General features: G+C 42.5%; 1 long non-coding RNA gene across 1 annotated transcript in view; it reads left to right on the top strand.

Annotated features, from left to right (window-relative positions):
* LOC134359036 (uncharacterized) overlaps window positions 1-16,344 on the top strand; it is a 162,700-nt gene that overhangs the window by 35,016 nt on the left and 111,340 nt on the right. The window lies entirely within an intron of this gene.

The following is a 16,344-nucleotide window of genomic DNA, read 5'->3' as shown; positions in this document are numbered from 1 at the left end:
GAGTTGAATTACAGGGAAAGATTGAACAGGTTAGGACTTTATTCCTTGGAGTGTAGAAGAAGAATGAGGGGGGATTTGATAGAGGTTTACAAAGTTATGAGGGGTATAGACAGAGTAAATGGTAGTAGGCTCTTTCCACTTAGATTGGGAGAGATAAATACGAGAGGATATGCCTTTAGGGTGAAAAGGGAAAGGTTTAGGGGGAACATATGGGGAAACTTCTTCACTTAGAGAGTGGTGGGAGTGTGGAACGAGCTGCCATCTGACGTCGTAAATGCGGGCTCACTTTTATGTTTTAAGAATAAATTGGATAGATACATGGATGGGAGAGGTCTGGAGGGTTATGGACTGGGTGCAGGTCAATGGGACTAGCAGAATAAAGTTTTGGCACAGACTAGAAAGGCCAAATGGCCTGTTTTCTGTGCTGTAGTGTTCTTTGGTTCGATAAAGGATGCTTATGTGAGAATGCTGTTCTTGGGCTACAGTTCAGTATTCAACACCATAGTTCCACCCAGTCTCAACAAGAAGCTCAGAGACCTTGGCCTTGACCCTGCCTTTTGTAGCTGGATCCTGGACTTCCTGTCAGATTGCCAGCAGGTTGTAAGAGTGGGTTCCCTCACCTCCAACTCTCTGACTCTTAATACAGGAGTCCTTCCGGACTGCGTGCTAAGTCCCCTCCTTTACTCACTGTATACCCATGACTGTATCGCCACCCACAGCTCCAATCTGCTAATTAAATTTGCTGACGGCACTATATTGATTGACTTTATCTCAAACAATAAAGAGGTGGCCTACAGGGAAGAAGTCATCTCTCTGACACAGTGGTGTCAAGAAAACAACCTCTCCCCCAATGTCGCAAGAGCAAAGGATTACAGGAGGAATGGAGATGGGATAACCCCTATTGACATCAATGGATTTGGGATTGAGAGAGTAAACAGCTTTAAATTCCTCAGCATCCACATCACCAAGGACCTCATGTGGTCTGTGCACACCAGTGGTGTGGTGAAAAAGGCACAACAGCACCTCTTTCACCTCAGACGTTTGAGGAAATTTGGTATGGGCCCCCAAATCCTAAGAAATTTCTACAGGGGCACAATTGAGAGCATCCTGACTGGCTGCATCACTGCCTGGTATGGGAACTGTACCTCCCTTAATCACAGGACTCTGCAGAGAGTGGTGTGGACAGCCCAGCCCACCTGTGGTTGTGAACTTCCCATGAATCAGGACATTTACAAGGACAGGTGTGTAAAAAGGGCCCGAAGGATCAGTGGGGACCCAAGCCATCCCAACCACAATCTATTCCAGCTGCTACCATCTGGGAAGCAGTACCACAGCATAAAAGCCAGGGCCAACAGGGTCCGGGATAGCCTCTTCCACCAGGCCATCAGACTGATGAACTCACGCTGATTTGAGTGTACTCTATATTACATTTACTGTTCTATTTATTATAGATTACTATGATTGCACATTGCACATTTAGATGGAGATGTAACGTAAATATTTTTACTCCTCATGTATGTGAAGGATGTAAGAAATAAAGTCAATTCAATTTTCCAGTCCTGAAGAAGGTTGATTCAGTTCCATAGATGCTCCCTAACCTGCTGAGTTCCTCAAGTACTTTGTGTGCGATTCTTTACTTGCTGTCAGCTGACACCAATTTATATAATCTATTATCTCTTGCTCTCCATATTATCAGATTCTTTTGTTCTCAGTTGTCGCCTTCTTTGTAACTGAAAACATTCCTGCTTTCTGAATTTTCTATTTCTAATGGAAGGTCATCAACATTTCTTTCTTTCACTTTCTACAAATGCTGCTTGATCTGCTGACTAGGTTTTGTTTCATCTAAGATTTTCAACAGCTGTCACTTTTGTTTCCTTGTGATATTTATTTTTCCTGCAGTCAATCAAGTAATATCATGTCTCAGCACGATCATAGACAATGAAGAAAAATAAGGATAATATATACTGTAGGTAGAAAGAAAATAAAAGATCATTAAAATAATACTGTACTAATCAGACAAATATGTTAGCAGATCTGGACTTGCATCTAATTGCTGGTTATCATTATCTGGACATGCCTTACAGTGCTATATTTACATGCGTAAGTTATGCTTTGGGGAGGAGTTCTCCAATGTAAATCTAAAACTCAGAGTAGTGGAGGACTAAAAGATGAGTGACGTTGTGTCTCTGCTCTGTCTGAAGAAAGTCTTTTTCTGTATCTCTCTCTAGTAGCTCTACTTAGCCTCCTGTCCCCTCACATAACTTATTCCTTAACAAATCACCTACAGTTAAATAACCACACAAAAATGCTGGATGAACTCAGCAGGTCAAGTAGCATCAATGGAAATGAATAAACAATTGACGATTTGGGCTGAGACCTATCTTAAGAACTGGAAAGGAAGGGGGAAGACACCAGAATAAAAAGGTGGAGGGAGGGGAAGAAGGCTAGCTAGAAGGTGATAGGTGAAGCCAAGTGGGTAGGAAAGGTAAGGAGCTAGAGTGGAAGGAGTCTGATAGGAGAGGAGAGTAGACCATAGGAGAAAGGGAAGGAGGAGGAGACCCAGGGATAGACAGGTGAGAAGAACATGAAAATGTTGCCTTTCTCTTGGTGACCTCAGCAAGGTGGGCATTAAGGGGAGTTATCGAGCAGTTACTAATTTCAGGTGAAATCTTTAATAAATATCCAGAAAAGTGTTGCTTGGATCTTAAAGAAATCTTCTAATGTATTTCAATATCTCTCTTTGTGTTTCAGTTGCTTTCTTCACACCCTCCAGCAGTAGGTGGGGGGCATTCCTTTTAGTGGTGAGTGTCCCCATTAGTAGCATTTGAAATCGGCATTGCTACCTTTGCTTCAAGTAGTTGACCACTGTCGGAGCATAGTATTAGTTGAAGGGTTAAATGTTAATATGGAAAATTACATGTTCAGTAATTTTTTTAAAGATTTACCTTTTACCTTCCCTTCCTCTAACTGAAACAAGCTGGACAAAAACAGGACAGCTATGGACAGATATTGCTAATGCTCAACGTTGGTCTGGCAGAATCAATGACTGTAATGGTGCTCCACCACTGAGCTTATTCTCAGCTTTCTATGGGAGAGTAACCTTGAATGATAGTGCCTCTTGTGTGCTTGAGAAAAGGAAATTAAGGGGTGGATCTCTGAACAGCCCTGAAGGGCCTTGGCTCGAAACGTTGACTTTTATTCATTTTCACAGATACTGTCTAACCTGCTGAGTTGCTTCGCCATTTTTTGTGTGTTACCAATGGTAGATTCAGAATCAGAAGCAGATTTATTATCACGGTCTTATATAAAGAGAGTTTTTTTGCAGCAACTGTACTATACAAAAATGTAAAATTACGATAAATTATAAAGTAAGTAAATAGTGCAAAGAAGGAAGAATGAGGTAGTGTTCATGAGTTCATGGACTGTTTGTAAATCTGATGATGGAGAGGAAGATTTTCAGGCTTGTATATAGTGACATATAGTATATACTTTAATAATAAATTTACCTTGAACTTTGAACTTTGAAGAAGCTGTTCCTGACTTGTTGAATGTGGATCTTCAGGCTCCTGTACCTCCTCCCTGATGGTAGTAATGAGAAGAGGGAATGTCTAAGTGGGTGAGGGTCAGTAATGATGGATGCCGGTTACTTGAAGATATCCTTGATGGTGGAGAGGGCTGTACCTGTGATGGAGCTGGCTGAGTTATCAATCATTTGCAGTCTATTGCAATCCTGTGCATTGGTGCCTCCATACCAGGCTGATGTAATCAGTCAATGCTCTATATTGTAACATCTATGTTACACTGAATGTCTAGGGCTGTTGGTAATGTTGATGCCAGCTGTACAATGCATATAAATTAGATTTTCCCTTAGAGCAGAGGGTAGAACTCTGGTGCTCCACTGCATGGGAATGTATGAACGTAATTCTTCATAGTCAATAGTAACTGGGGATGACATTACCTTTTCATACGTTCATTGCCTCCAAATCAATACACTCATTAGGACTTGATGTTTGCTTTAATATACAAGACATTCAGGTGCCATGATTGAAGAGCTTTTGAAGAATGAATCTCACATAACAGTCCATCATGGGTAAAGCTCTCCTACTATTGAGCACATCTACATGAAACATTGTCACAGGAAATCAGCATCCATCATCCAAGACCCCCACCACTCAAGACATGCTCTCTTCTCACTGCTGCCTTCAGGAAGAAGGTACAGGAGCCTCAGGACTCACACCACCAGGTTCAGGAATAGTTATTACCCCTCAGTGATCAGGCTCTTGAACCAAAGGGGACAACTTCACTCAACTTCAGATGGCCCATCATTGAAATGTTCCCACAACCAATGGACTCACTTTCAAGAACTTGTTATCTCATGTTCTCAATATTTAGTATTTATTTATTTATTGTTGTTATTTATTTATTTTTGTATTTGCAGAGGTTGCGTCTTTTGCTCACTGGTTAATCACCCAAGTTGGTGTGGTCTTTCATTGATTCTATTATGGTTATTATTCTATTATGTACTAATTGAGTATGCCCACAAGAAAGTGAATCTCAGGGCTGTATATGGTGACATAAAGTCTGAAGTTGCTGGACTTCCAAAGCAACGCACACAAATGCTGGTGGAAGTCAGAAGGTCAGGCAGCATCTATGGAAATGAATAGAAAGCTGATGTTTCGTGTTGAGACCCTTCTTCAGAACCCATTCCTCTGCCCTCAAGAAGGGTCTCGGCCCAAAACGTTGACCATCTATTCACTTTCATAGATGCTGCCTTACCTGATGAGTTCCTCCAGCATTTTGTGTGTGTTGCTTTGGTGGTATATATGTACCTTGATAATAAATTTACTTTGAACTGTTATATCTCTGCCACTCACCCTTCTGCCAAAACCAATATTGAATTCGGAACCTAACAACTCACTTAAAACACTTGTTGACCTCTATCTGAAGATGTGAATACTTGCAGCTTCTATTCAATACTTAGCATGCACCTAGAATTAGCTGAAGATATACTGATGATTCTCTTCATCTCCCAAGAACTTTGGTTGTAGTTGATGACGTGGATTTTTGTCAGAGTATGAAATGATAATGAAAAGAATTAGTGCCTACAGTATACAATCACACAGAATGATGCAGGCCATGAAACCACTGTGCCACACGTGACAGACAGAACATTAAACTCACACATGGCATGTGGAATCAGATCCATAGTTTCTATAATTTCTCAAAATGTTTTCCCTAGCTCTGTAAAAAACACTAGCTTAAGTAGAACTTGTAACAAAGACAGAACCAAAATTATTTCTATAAAATATCTCAAAAAAAGTCAGTATCATCAGTTAGACAGTGAACTGTCAAATAACATTGCAGGCTAGACTGTTCTCAATGTACTTTGGAGATGATGTATCTCAGCAAAAAAGGGAAATGAATATTCAAAATTTGTCCTTCATAGTATCTATTTTTGCAAAATGGGGGATAAACAGTTCTATATATCAGGACTCAAATCATTTTGATATTTTTCTGTAATGAATTGCTGCTTTAAAACCTATTATATTACATATACATAGACTGTAATAGGTTTTTATTCTATTCCATTTTCTGTTACTTAATACAGTACTTTGGCAGAAAAGGATCATTTCAGCCTGTTTTACATTTGGATGTAAAAGTCAAATAGTACTTCACATTTTAAACTTAATTATATCAGCTAGTAGAACCATAAAGGATCGTAGCCGCTATTTTAATACAATGAATATTTATGTATCTGCACATCCTAATATATATTATAAATCATTGTGAAGCCAGTTAATCATGAAACTATCAGTTAATCATGATGATCTGCTTCATATGAAAGACCTTATAATGTACGGAGCAAAAATTATAATGGACAAAATTTAATTCAATTTGCGACAACACTGCTAAATAACGTTAATATCACATTGTGAATAAGTGTCACTAGTTAGCACTAGAAATGTGTGCTTATACCCATATACACAAACACACAGCGAGACAGACACACAAAGTACTTAGTTACCAATTCATCAACAGTGCTGCAAAATTTTTGTATTACATTGTGTGTGCCTATGGATAAGGCAAGAACGAAGAATTCTGATCATATTAAGCTATGGTTCTTCTTCTGAACTGTGATTGATTGCGGCCTGTAATTTCCCTTAAGAATGTATTTTTGGGCTGAGTGAATGATCGGGCATCTCTGCGATCTTCTGCGGGTGGGGAGAGGTTTCAGCATAGAATACGTCTGTGGCCATTACTGGGGTTGTACGCTGTGTCGATTCCTAGTGACGGAATACAAACCTGTGGTGGAATCTATTACTCCATGCCGATATTAAAGTGTTGAGCATGATTAAAATTGACTGGGACAAGAGTGGAAAATGAACAGCTGTTCAGTGCCTTCTGCATGCATTGGACTGGTCTCCCTCTCACTGCTTCCAGTGGAAGGTGCAGGAGTCTCAGGTTTCACCCTGCAGGGTTCAATCGCCTCGACGCCTCGTGGCTTATGGTTGTGGACTCACTTTTGACTGTGGTTTGATGTTTGATGTTGTCACTGCTCAACTTGCTTCACTATTTGCGCAAGTTAATCGAAGCACTTCAGCGCGGGACTGGATCCGTTGCTGTGGTCTGAAGCCATCAACACAGCACTGAACTGACTTGGTGGCTGTGGCCGTGGTTATAAGCTCCTGGACTGGCTTTACTCCCCTCAGTGCTTGTAACTGTGGACTCACTTTTGGGGACTGTATGGTTTGATGTTTAATGTTTTGTGTGTTATTTGTTCACCTTTTGCTGTTTGTTCTTTTTCTCGCACATCTGATGGTCTTGTTGAGTTGTGGTTTTCTTTAAACAGGTGCTATGGTGTTTCTTTGTTTTGTGGCTGTCTGCAAGAAGATGAACTGTACATAGTTTGATCATAAATGTACTTTGAAATATTTTTGAAATCTAACTTTCCGACAATTTGTTTTGGATTCTTGGCATCCATCAACATTGCTTTACATTCATTGGGTACTGCTGCTTTCATTCCCAATTCCCCACTTGTGATATTCATTTAGAATCTCAGAACCTAGTGAGCTTGGTGCATCCAGAGGATTGTGAGCTAGAAATTAGAACCATGACTACTGGTCTCTGGAGATCGCTGATAATAATTAAGAGGTGATTTTTTTTGTCTTCCTCCCCTGTTTTTGTTCAATGATTCAATAGCTCAATGGTACCATTTAATATCAGAGAATGTATACAGTATACAATCTGAAATTTTTATTCCTTGCAGACATCCACAAAACAGAAGAAAACCTCTAAGAATGAATAACAGAAAATAACATATGAGGCTCTTAATAAGATGAGAGCCCACGGAATTGTAGGAAAGATATTGAAATGGGCGGAGCATTAGCTGATAAGCAGAAAGCAAAGGGTGGGAATAAAGGGATCCTATTCTGATTGGTTGCCAGTTACTAGTGGTGTTCTGCAGGGGTCGGTGTTGGGGCCACTTCTTTTTACGATGTATATCGATGATTTGGATTATGGATTAAAAGGTTTTGTGGCTAAATTTGCGGATGACACCAAGATAGGTGGAGGAGCAGGAAATGTTGAAGAAACGGAAAGGTTGCAGAGAGACTTAGTTAGTTTAGGAGAGTGGGCAAAGAAATGGCAGATGAGATACAACGTTGATAAATGTACGGTTGTACATTTCAGAAGAAGAAATAATTGGGCAGATTATTATTTAGATGGGGAGAAAATTCAAAAATCGGAAGTGCAAAGGGACTTGGGGGTCCTCGTGCAGGATACCCTGAAGGTTAACCACCAAGTTGGATTGGCGGTAAGGAAAGCGAATGCTATGTTGGCATTCATTTCAAGAGGGATAGTGTATAAGAGTAAGGAGGTGTTGATGAGGCTCTATGGGGCATTAGTGGAACCTCATTTGGAATACTGTGTGCAGTTTTGGGCCCCCTATCTTAGAAAAGATGTACTGATGTTGGAGAGAGTTCAGAGAAGATTTACGAGGATGATTCCTGGAATGCAGGGGCTAACATATGAGGAGCGTTTATCGGCTCTTGGATTGTATTCATTAGAGTATAGAAGAATGAGAGGGGATCTCATAGAAACATTTCAAATGTTGAAAGGGTTGGACAGAGTAGATGTGGAAAGGTTGTTTCCCTTGGTGGGTGAGTCCAGGACAAGAGGCCATAGTTTTAGAATTAGAGGGTACCCAGTTAGAACAGAGATGAGGAGAAATTTTTTTAGCCAGAGTGTTGTGGATTTGTGGAATTCGTTGCCACATACGGCTGTGGAGGCCCGATCATTGAGGGTATTTAAGGAGGAGATTGACAGGTATCTAATTAGTCAGGGTATCAAGGGATATGGGGAAAAAGCCAGAAATTGGAACTAGATGGGTGAATAGTTTAGCTCATGGGGGAGCTGCGGAGCAGACTCAATGGGCCAAATGGCCTACTTCTGCTCCTTTGTCTTGTGATCTTGTGAAAAGTATTTGAACCTCCTCCTCTGCTCACGCATAAACAGCAGCAAAGCATCAACCCTCCCCCTTCCTCACCCCCACTTACTTCAGCAGGAAGCCTCAGCACCCACTGCCCACTAAACAAGCAATAACAAAGCCCCTAAAGAGAGAACATGATTGCAGTCCAACAAAAACTATTGTTCATGCTACAATTTGACATGCCACAGGCTCTCTCACTCACTCAGAGAACTGTCACCTTTTCCACAGCGAGAGGGGAGACCAACAAAACAAACGGTCACTATTACAATGTTACAGTCTGCCGTGTAGCTTTTGTTCTGAGTTTCTCCAACTCGAGAATTGACCCCACCATCGAGAGAAGGAGAGAGAAGAAATGATGGTCTGAGTGCAGAGAGGCCTCTGACAGATGCATGCAATCTGGTTCAGGTCCATGCAATCTCAGTGCCTGTCAACTGTTCATCAGTCCGACATCTATGTGAAACTGGCAAAAATGTTGGACCCATTCCTACACTGATGCCTGCAAAACAGAGGCAAGCCAGGAGGAGAGCCAATATATAGATTATAAACCCAAGAAATTCTGCAGATGCTAGAAATCCAGAGTAACACATAAAATACTGGAAGAACTCAGCAGGTCATGCAGACTGAATGGAAAGGAATAAGGAGTCAATATTTCTGACTGAGACCCTTCATTTGGATTAGGGTCTTGGTCCAAAATATCAACTATTATGAGTAAATGAAATACTAGTAAGTCTAAAATACTGTATAAAATAATAGATATGATAACACTTCTCACACCCTTCTGCTCATTGAGGAATTCAGCTATATGATGGCTGGCCTGGAGAACCTTCGAAGTCCTTGGGATTGATTGTGTTTCTGGTTTGAGGAGAAATTCATTCAGCTTGTTCTCTACTCCTACCTAGTTAATTAAAAAAGCCCCCATTTCTTTCCTAATCTACACATACCAGTCAGCTATAACACTAAAGCTGGCCATTTTTCTTAATGATAGATGAATAGGTAAATCTTTACATCACCACCTGAACTGATCTAGTTTGCTTCTGAAAGCCAGTTATCAGATCACCTTCCTTTATATTTTACATCTGCATGATTCAAGGCTTCACTGGAATCAAGACATGATGTTTTACTTGTCTTCCTGACCAACGTGCTTCCTCACTATGAGGACTGTGACTAGACAACTCTATTTTAAGTTAAAGGGTGTATTTTTAATTCCTCCTTTGCACTTCACCCTTTGGAGTTGTCAGCTTACCAAACTCACATGGTCATGCCATTGAGCAGTGTGGTAGTATCATTTCAAAGGGAGAAGAAATTTCTAATTTAAACATTTTGACAGAGATAATGTTTATTCTTTTCAGCTGTTGTCTGAACATATAAAGGATCACATATTTTAGTATTAGTGTAATGGAACAGAGCACAACAATCAAATGTGATATGATGCTGATCCACAGGTGAATGTCTATATTCATTCCCCAGTCCCACATTTAATTCCACCAACTTGGGCTTTGCTGTAGTGCTTCCTCCTTGTGTGGAGTAACCTCCTTATGACTGGCCCACTGATGTATCATTTGCTTGGGCTCTCAGATAATTGTTTTCCAATCAGAGGTCAACGGAGGGATAGGAGGGAGGTTCAAGGTCTACAAAACAATGCAGCTCTTGGTCAGAATCAGTCCTTTGCAACCCTAGAGCCTGTGTTTCTTGAACCCAGTCAGCTTGGGGTGACGGTGAGCTTAGCAATAGCTATATCCTCATAAAGATTAGTTGGAGCAGCATTTGGGGAAGTAAATAGGAGCCCAAATTTGGATTAATGCATTTCTGAGGTAACTGTGTAATGGACAGAGCCAATGTGAACATGTCTTACAAAGGCAAACAACAGGAATTCTGCAGATGCTGGAAATTCAAGCAACACACATCAAAGTTGCTGGTGAACGCAGCAGGCCAAGCAGCATCTGTAGGAAGAGGTGCAGTCGACGTTTCAGGCCGAGACCCTTCGTCAGGACTAACTGAAGGAAGAGTGAGTAAGGGATTTGAAAGTTGGAGGGGAAAGGGGAGATCCAAAATGATAGGAGAAGACAGGAGGGGGAGGGATAGAGCCAAGAGCTGGACAGATGATAGGCAAAAGGGGATACGAGAGGATCATGGGACAGGAGGTCCGGGAAGAAAGACAAGGGGGGGGGAACCCAGAGGATGGGCAAGAGGTATATTCAGAGGGACTCAAACTGCCCGGATCCATGCACATTCATCCCACGTTCCACGTCTCCCAATTGAAACCTGTATCTGTCAGCCCTTTGTGCCCTCCTGCTGAATACCCTCCACCCACCCGGATCATTGACGACCACCCAGAGTACACCGTCTGGCGAATACTGGATGTGTGCCACCGAGGCAGGGGCCTCCAGTATCTGGTTGATTGGGAGGGATACAGCCTGGAGGAACGCTCCTGGATTCCCCGTTCCTTCATCCTGGATCCTTCCCTCCTCCGTGATTTCCAGTGAGACAATCCAGACAAGGCTGGTGGTTCGCCTGGAGACCCCCGTGGGGGCGGGGAAGTATTGTCACGGTCTCGATCATTAATTCCCTATCTTTCTCCTAATCTCCTTTGATTGTGCCATGGTTCCGACCATTAATTTCCCATTTGCTTCTAATTCTCTTTGATGATGGCACGCCTGGTTTCCATCAAGACCTGCAGCATAAGAACCCAGGCGTTACAACCACTAGTCACCATATCATTGGTTTTGCCTGTGTGGTAATTAATGTTTCCCGGCCACTTAGGACCGTGTGTTCTAAGTTTTGCTCCAGTTTCAAGGTTTGCCTATGAAACTCCGTCTCTTTGTGTCAAGGCTCCGTATCAAGATACTCAATCAGTGAGCCTGAGTGAATTATGTCCTCACAAGCTTCTGATCTCTCCGAATGGCCACTACCCAAAGCACCAAAAAGATCTGCTGCTAGTTGCTGCCTTTGATGGCCGAACATGTCTTGGGTATGACTCTAAACTGCAACCGGTGATGAGGCTCTGTTTGGAGACTTTCAGAGCTTTGGGGAAAGTGGAGTTACCCCTTAGTCATTCATTGCTCCCAGGGCCACTCTGACCCGGAACAGTAGTACCTGTTACAGGAAACTCTAGATCTAGATTTGAAAGACCTCCGCCTAATCAGAAATTTGTACTGGGAGCAAACTGCTGCTGTAAGAATAAATGGAGAAGTGAGTCAGTTTACGAAAATCAAGAGAGGCGTTAGACAAGGGTGTGTTTTCTCCCCTGTTTTGTTTAATGTGTACAGTGAAACAATATTACAAAAAATAAGAGACATCTTGGAAATCAAAGTTGGCAGTGAAAACATCAATAATTTCAGATATATGGATGACATTGTGCTAACTGCAAGTACGGAGGAAGAACTACAAAATTTAATTGATATAGTTGTTGAAGAAAGTACAAAAATGGGTATACCTATCAATTGCAAAAAGACGGAATGCATGGTGATATCTAAAAAGAAGGACAATCCTATCTGCAGGCTGAAAATAAATCAGGAAGACATAAAACGAGTACAGAACTTTTGCTACTTAGGAAGCTGGGTGACATCAGACAGCAGGTGCAACATGGACATCAAAAGAAGAATAGGGATGGCAAAAGACACCTTTATGAGTATGAAGAGTATACTGACTAACACTAAACTAGGCATGAGAACCCACCTCAGAGTACTGAAAATATTACATTTATCCAGTTATGTTATATGGATCAGAATGTTGGACAATATCTAGTAACATGAGGAAACAAATTGAAGCAGCAGAGATGTGGTTTTTGAGGAGAATGCAAAGAATATCATGGACGAAACAAATATCTAACGAGGATGTCATGAACAGAGGAAACACAAAAAGAGAAATAATGTATGAGAGAGAAATGGCAATGTAACTTCATTGGACGTGTGATTAGGAAAGAAGAGTTAGAATGCACGGTAATTATGGGGAAGATTGAAGGGAAGAAAGCAAGAGGAAGACAAAGACAAATGATGATGGAGACAGCAGCCAGAGAACTAGAAATGAATACCAATGAATTGATCCACTTGCATGGCAGACAAAGCTCAAACTGGGCATGGCACCTGATGATGATGATGAATGCCCAAACAGTGAACCTGAGCCCAAGTGCAGAGGGAGAGACACAGACACAGAATGAACAGATCACTGAGCTTAAGTAAGAACAGTACAGAACAAAGATTAATAATAAACACTAGACCAACTGGGCCGCTAACCAACAACTAAATGTATCACTACAGCTCGAAACCTAGAACTAAATTAACGCCACCCCTTTAAATCCTCTTTCTTGGAATTGTACCAAGGTAATAAGGGAGTGTAATTATCATGATGCTTCAATCGAGACCTGACATGACTGAAGGAAAAGGACGGGAGTTAAATACAACTTTAACGAAAGCCAAATTGGCTGCAATGTGTGCATTCTCATGCATGTGATTGCCATCTTCTTCCAGCTGCCTGGCTGCCCAGACTCCATGTCAGTGTTCTTGGTTGTGACAGGGCCCCCCTTCCGCAGGTGCTACTTCTGATGTGCCAGAGGGCTGGAGGAGTGTGCCGCTGGAAGTCCTGGATGAGAGACTGTCCAGGATATTTTGGGTTGGAGCCTAAGAACATTCACCTCGGCCATAACCCTCCCATTCAATTAGGTACTGGATACTGTCCCACACCCAGCAGGATGCCAGGATGCACCGCACAGAATAAATCAGGGTCCCGTTCACCAATTGCGTGTGGGGGCTGGTGGTGACTGGAACCAGGGGGAAGGTAGTCACTGTCTTGAGCTGGGAAACATGGAATACTACTTCATGGATGATGGTAGTGCAGACTATTGGAGGCTATGTTGATAATCTTTTCCAGTATGAATGGTCTCTCGTAGCATGGAGCCAATATGTGGCTCTCCTCTCACTGGAGGTTCTCCAGATACCAGCCAGTCTTTTTTCCCTGGCTCAAGAGGCTTCATCTGTCAGTGGAGCCAATCAACCTGCCAGGCAACACACATCAAAGTTGCTGGTGAACGCAGCAGGCCAGGCAGCATCTCTAGGAAGAGGAACAGTCGACGTTTCAGGCCGAGACCCTTCATCAGGACTAACTGAAGGAAGAGTGAGTAAGGGATTTGAAAGTTGGAGGGGGAGGGGGAGATCCAAAATGATAGGAGAAGACAGAAGGGGGAGGGATGGAGCCAAGAGCTGGACAGGTGATTGGCAAAAGGGATACGAGAGGATCATGGGACAGGAGGTCCGGGAAGAAAGACAAGGGGGGGGGAACCCAGAGGATGAGCAAGAGGTATATTCAGAGGGACAGAGGGAGAAAAAGGAGAGTGAGAGAAAGAATATGTGTATAAAAGTAAGTAACAGATGGGGTACAAGGGGGAGGTGGGGCATTAGTGGAAGTTAGAGAAGTCGATGTTCATGCCATCAGTTTGGAGGCTACCCAGATGGAATATAAGGTGTTACCAGGTCCTTCTTAACAACCAGAAATTCTTTGTACCTGACATCATAGTTACACTTTGCAGGAGTCAAGAGATGGAAGAAAAATCGTATAGGAGTGTAGCTGAATATCTTCAGAAGAGCGCGGGGAGAGTTCAACACCAGTACCAACATCAGGTGCACCAAGCGCAGCAATGAATGGATGGAATGAATCGGAATGTTGCATTACTAGGGTAGTGGTGAAATGTCGGTGTAGCTCTAAGAGTGCTTAGTCTGCTTCACTTGTCCATTGGAATCCTGCAGAGGTCTTCTTGGTGAATGCATTTATGGGGGCCACAATGGAACTGAAGTTTCTGATAAAGCAGTGATAAAAGTTTGCAAACCCTATGAAGCATCTCACCTGTTTAACTGTAGATGGATCTACACATCTTTTGCCAGCCATGACCACTTGAACTTGACATGGGTCCACTTGATCATTGGAAGGGGTGAAGATGTAGTCCAAGAATGACACCTGCTTTTTGTGGAACTCACATTTCTCTGGCTTGGCATAAAGGTTGTTCTCGAGGACCTTTCTGAGAAACCTCCTGACATAAGGGTTATGTTCTTCGTGAGAGCAGGAATAGATAAAGACATCCAAATACACAAAAACAAATTGATTCAACGTCTCCTGGAACACATCATTGACTAGGGCCTGAAAAACAGCCAGACCAAATTGCATCATGAGGTACTCATAGTGGCCAGTGGGGGTACTGAATGGCGTCTTCAACTTGTCTCCTCCTCGAATGTGAACTAGGTTGTAGGCATTGCTCTGATCTATTTTAGAGAATATGCAGAGGCAAACAGGGGAAGAGAGTAGCGGTTCTTCACCATGATGTTGAAGGACCAATAACAACTGAGGGGCATGGAGCTTGTCATCCTTGCCCACAAAAGTAGAAGCTCTGCTGTTGAGGTGGATGGACAGATAATTCCCAAGGCCAATGACTCCTTGATGTATTCTTCCATGGCCACTGTTTCAGGTTGAAAGAGCCAGCCCTGAGGAGGACTAGTATTAAGTAAGAGGTCAATGGCACTGTTGCAGGGTCAGTGTGAAGGCAGGAAGGCAGCCTTCTTCTTACTGAAGTCTTCAAGAAGGTCAGCATATTTAGCTGGAACACCAGACAGGTCCAAACTAGCAGCTGGTTCAGGAGGAAATATGCTGAAAGGGGCTTGGGCTGGACCCACATAAGTAAACAGACATGCCTAACCTCACTATTGGAGGGATTGAAAACAGGTGGTGATCTGTTGAATGGGAGGCTCAGGGAATTCTCTCTGTAGGATACAGCTGCCTGATTGTCAATTCGAATGGCCAGGTTTATAAGGGCATCCACGCTGTCCTGTTCTCATTCCCAAATCTCAGTGCTCAGCCCATTCATGAAAGCAGCGTTAAGAGATCTATGCAACACACACAAAATGCTGGTGGAATGCAGCAGGCCAGGCAGCATCTATAGGAAGAAGTACAGTCGACGTCTTGGCCCAAAACGTCGACTGTACTTCTTCCTATAGATGCTGCCTGGACTGCTGCATTCCACCAGCATTTTGTGTGTGTTGCTTGAATTTCCAGCATCTGCAGATTTCCTCGTGTAAGAAATCTATCTCTTGTTCCATCCATCTCAATCATAAGTGTGTGGAATTTTAATGCATAGTCTGTCATTGATCTTCCTCCTTGATGCAGGTCCAGAAGTTGGTGGGCAGCCTCCTGACCCCATGCCAGAAGGTTAAACACTCTCTTGATCTTAACTACAAATTGCTAGAAAGACTGTGCTGCAGTAGGGTGTAGGGCATTCAACAGGCTGAGTGGGGGTCTGGCTAAGAGATTCACCATATAAGACAGCTTATGTGCATCATCACTGAGCTGACCTGGCTGGGCTTGAAAAGTCATCACACACTGAGTAAATAAAGTTTCTGCAGCTGTCAAGGTTACTGGAGTATCTGCCTGGTGAAGGTTCAGGTCCGGAAGCAGCAAGAGAATTGGGGAATTCTTGGCTGAGGCTGATGAGATTGCAATAAAGGAGCATGGGGAGGTGCCAGAGCTGGAAGTGTAGCTGTCCTGATAGGGAGTTGCTGAATAGTGGCAGTGAGAGCGATAATGGCTGCCACTTGATTCTAGCTGTCTGTTGCAAGTTGCTGAACTGTTGTTGCGAGTGCTGACACCTGTTCTTCCAGCTTGAACTATGATAAATATTCACTCCTTAGTCATGGACCCTTTGGTTTTTGCTAATCTCAGCTTTCTAAACGCAGCATCTGCCACTTGTAAAATGAAACAGATAAGTAAACTTCGAACTAAGTTTCTACTCCTAAAATGGAAGTCATTTGTCACTTCTTAGAGTGTAAATGGAAATCGGTAATCCGTATAAAGTTAAAACAAGTATTGTCTATAGAACA

Source organism: Mobula hypostoma, chromosome 19 (assembly GCF_963921235.1).
Source record: "Mobula hypostoma chromosome 19, sMobHyp1.1, whole genome shotgun sequence".
NCBI lineage: Eukaryota > Metazoa > Chordata > Chondrichthyes > Myliobatiformes > Myliobatidae > Mobula > Mobula hypostoma.
Note: the sequence above shows the minus strand (reverse complement) of the source record. Positions and strands in the feature narration are given on the sequence as shown.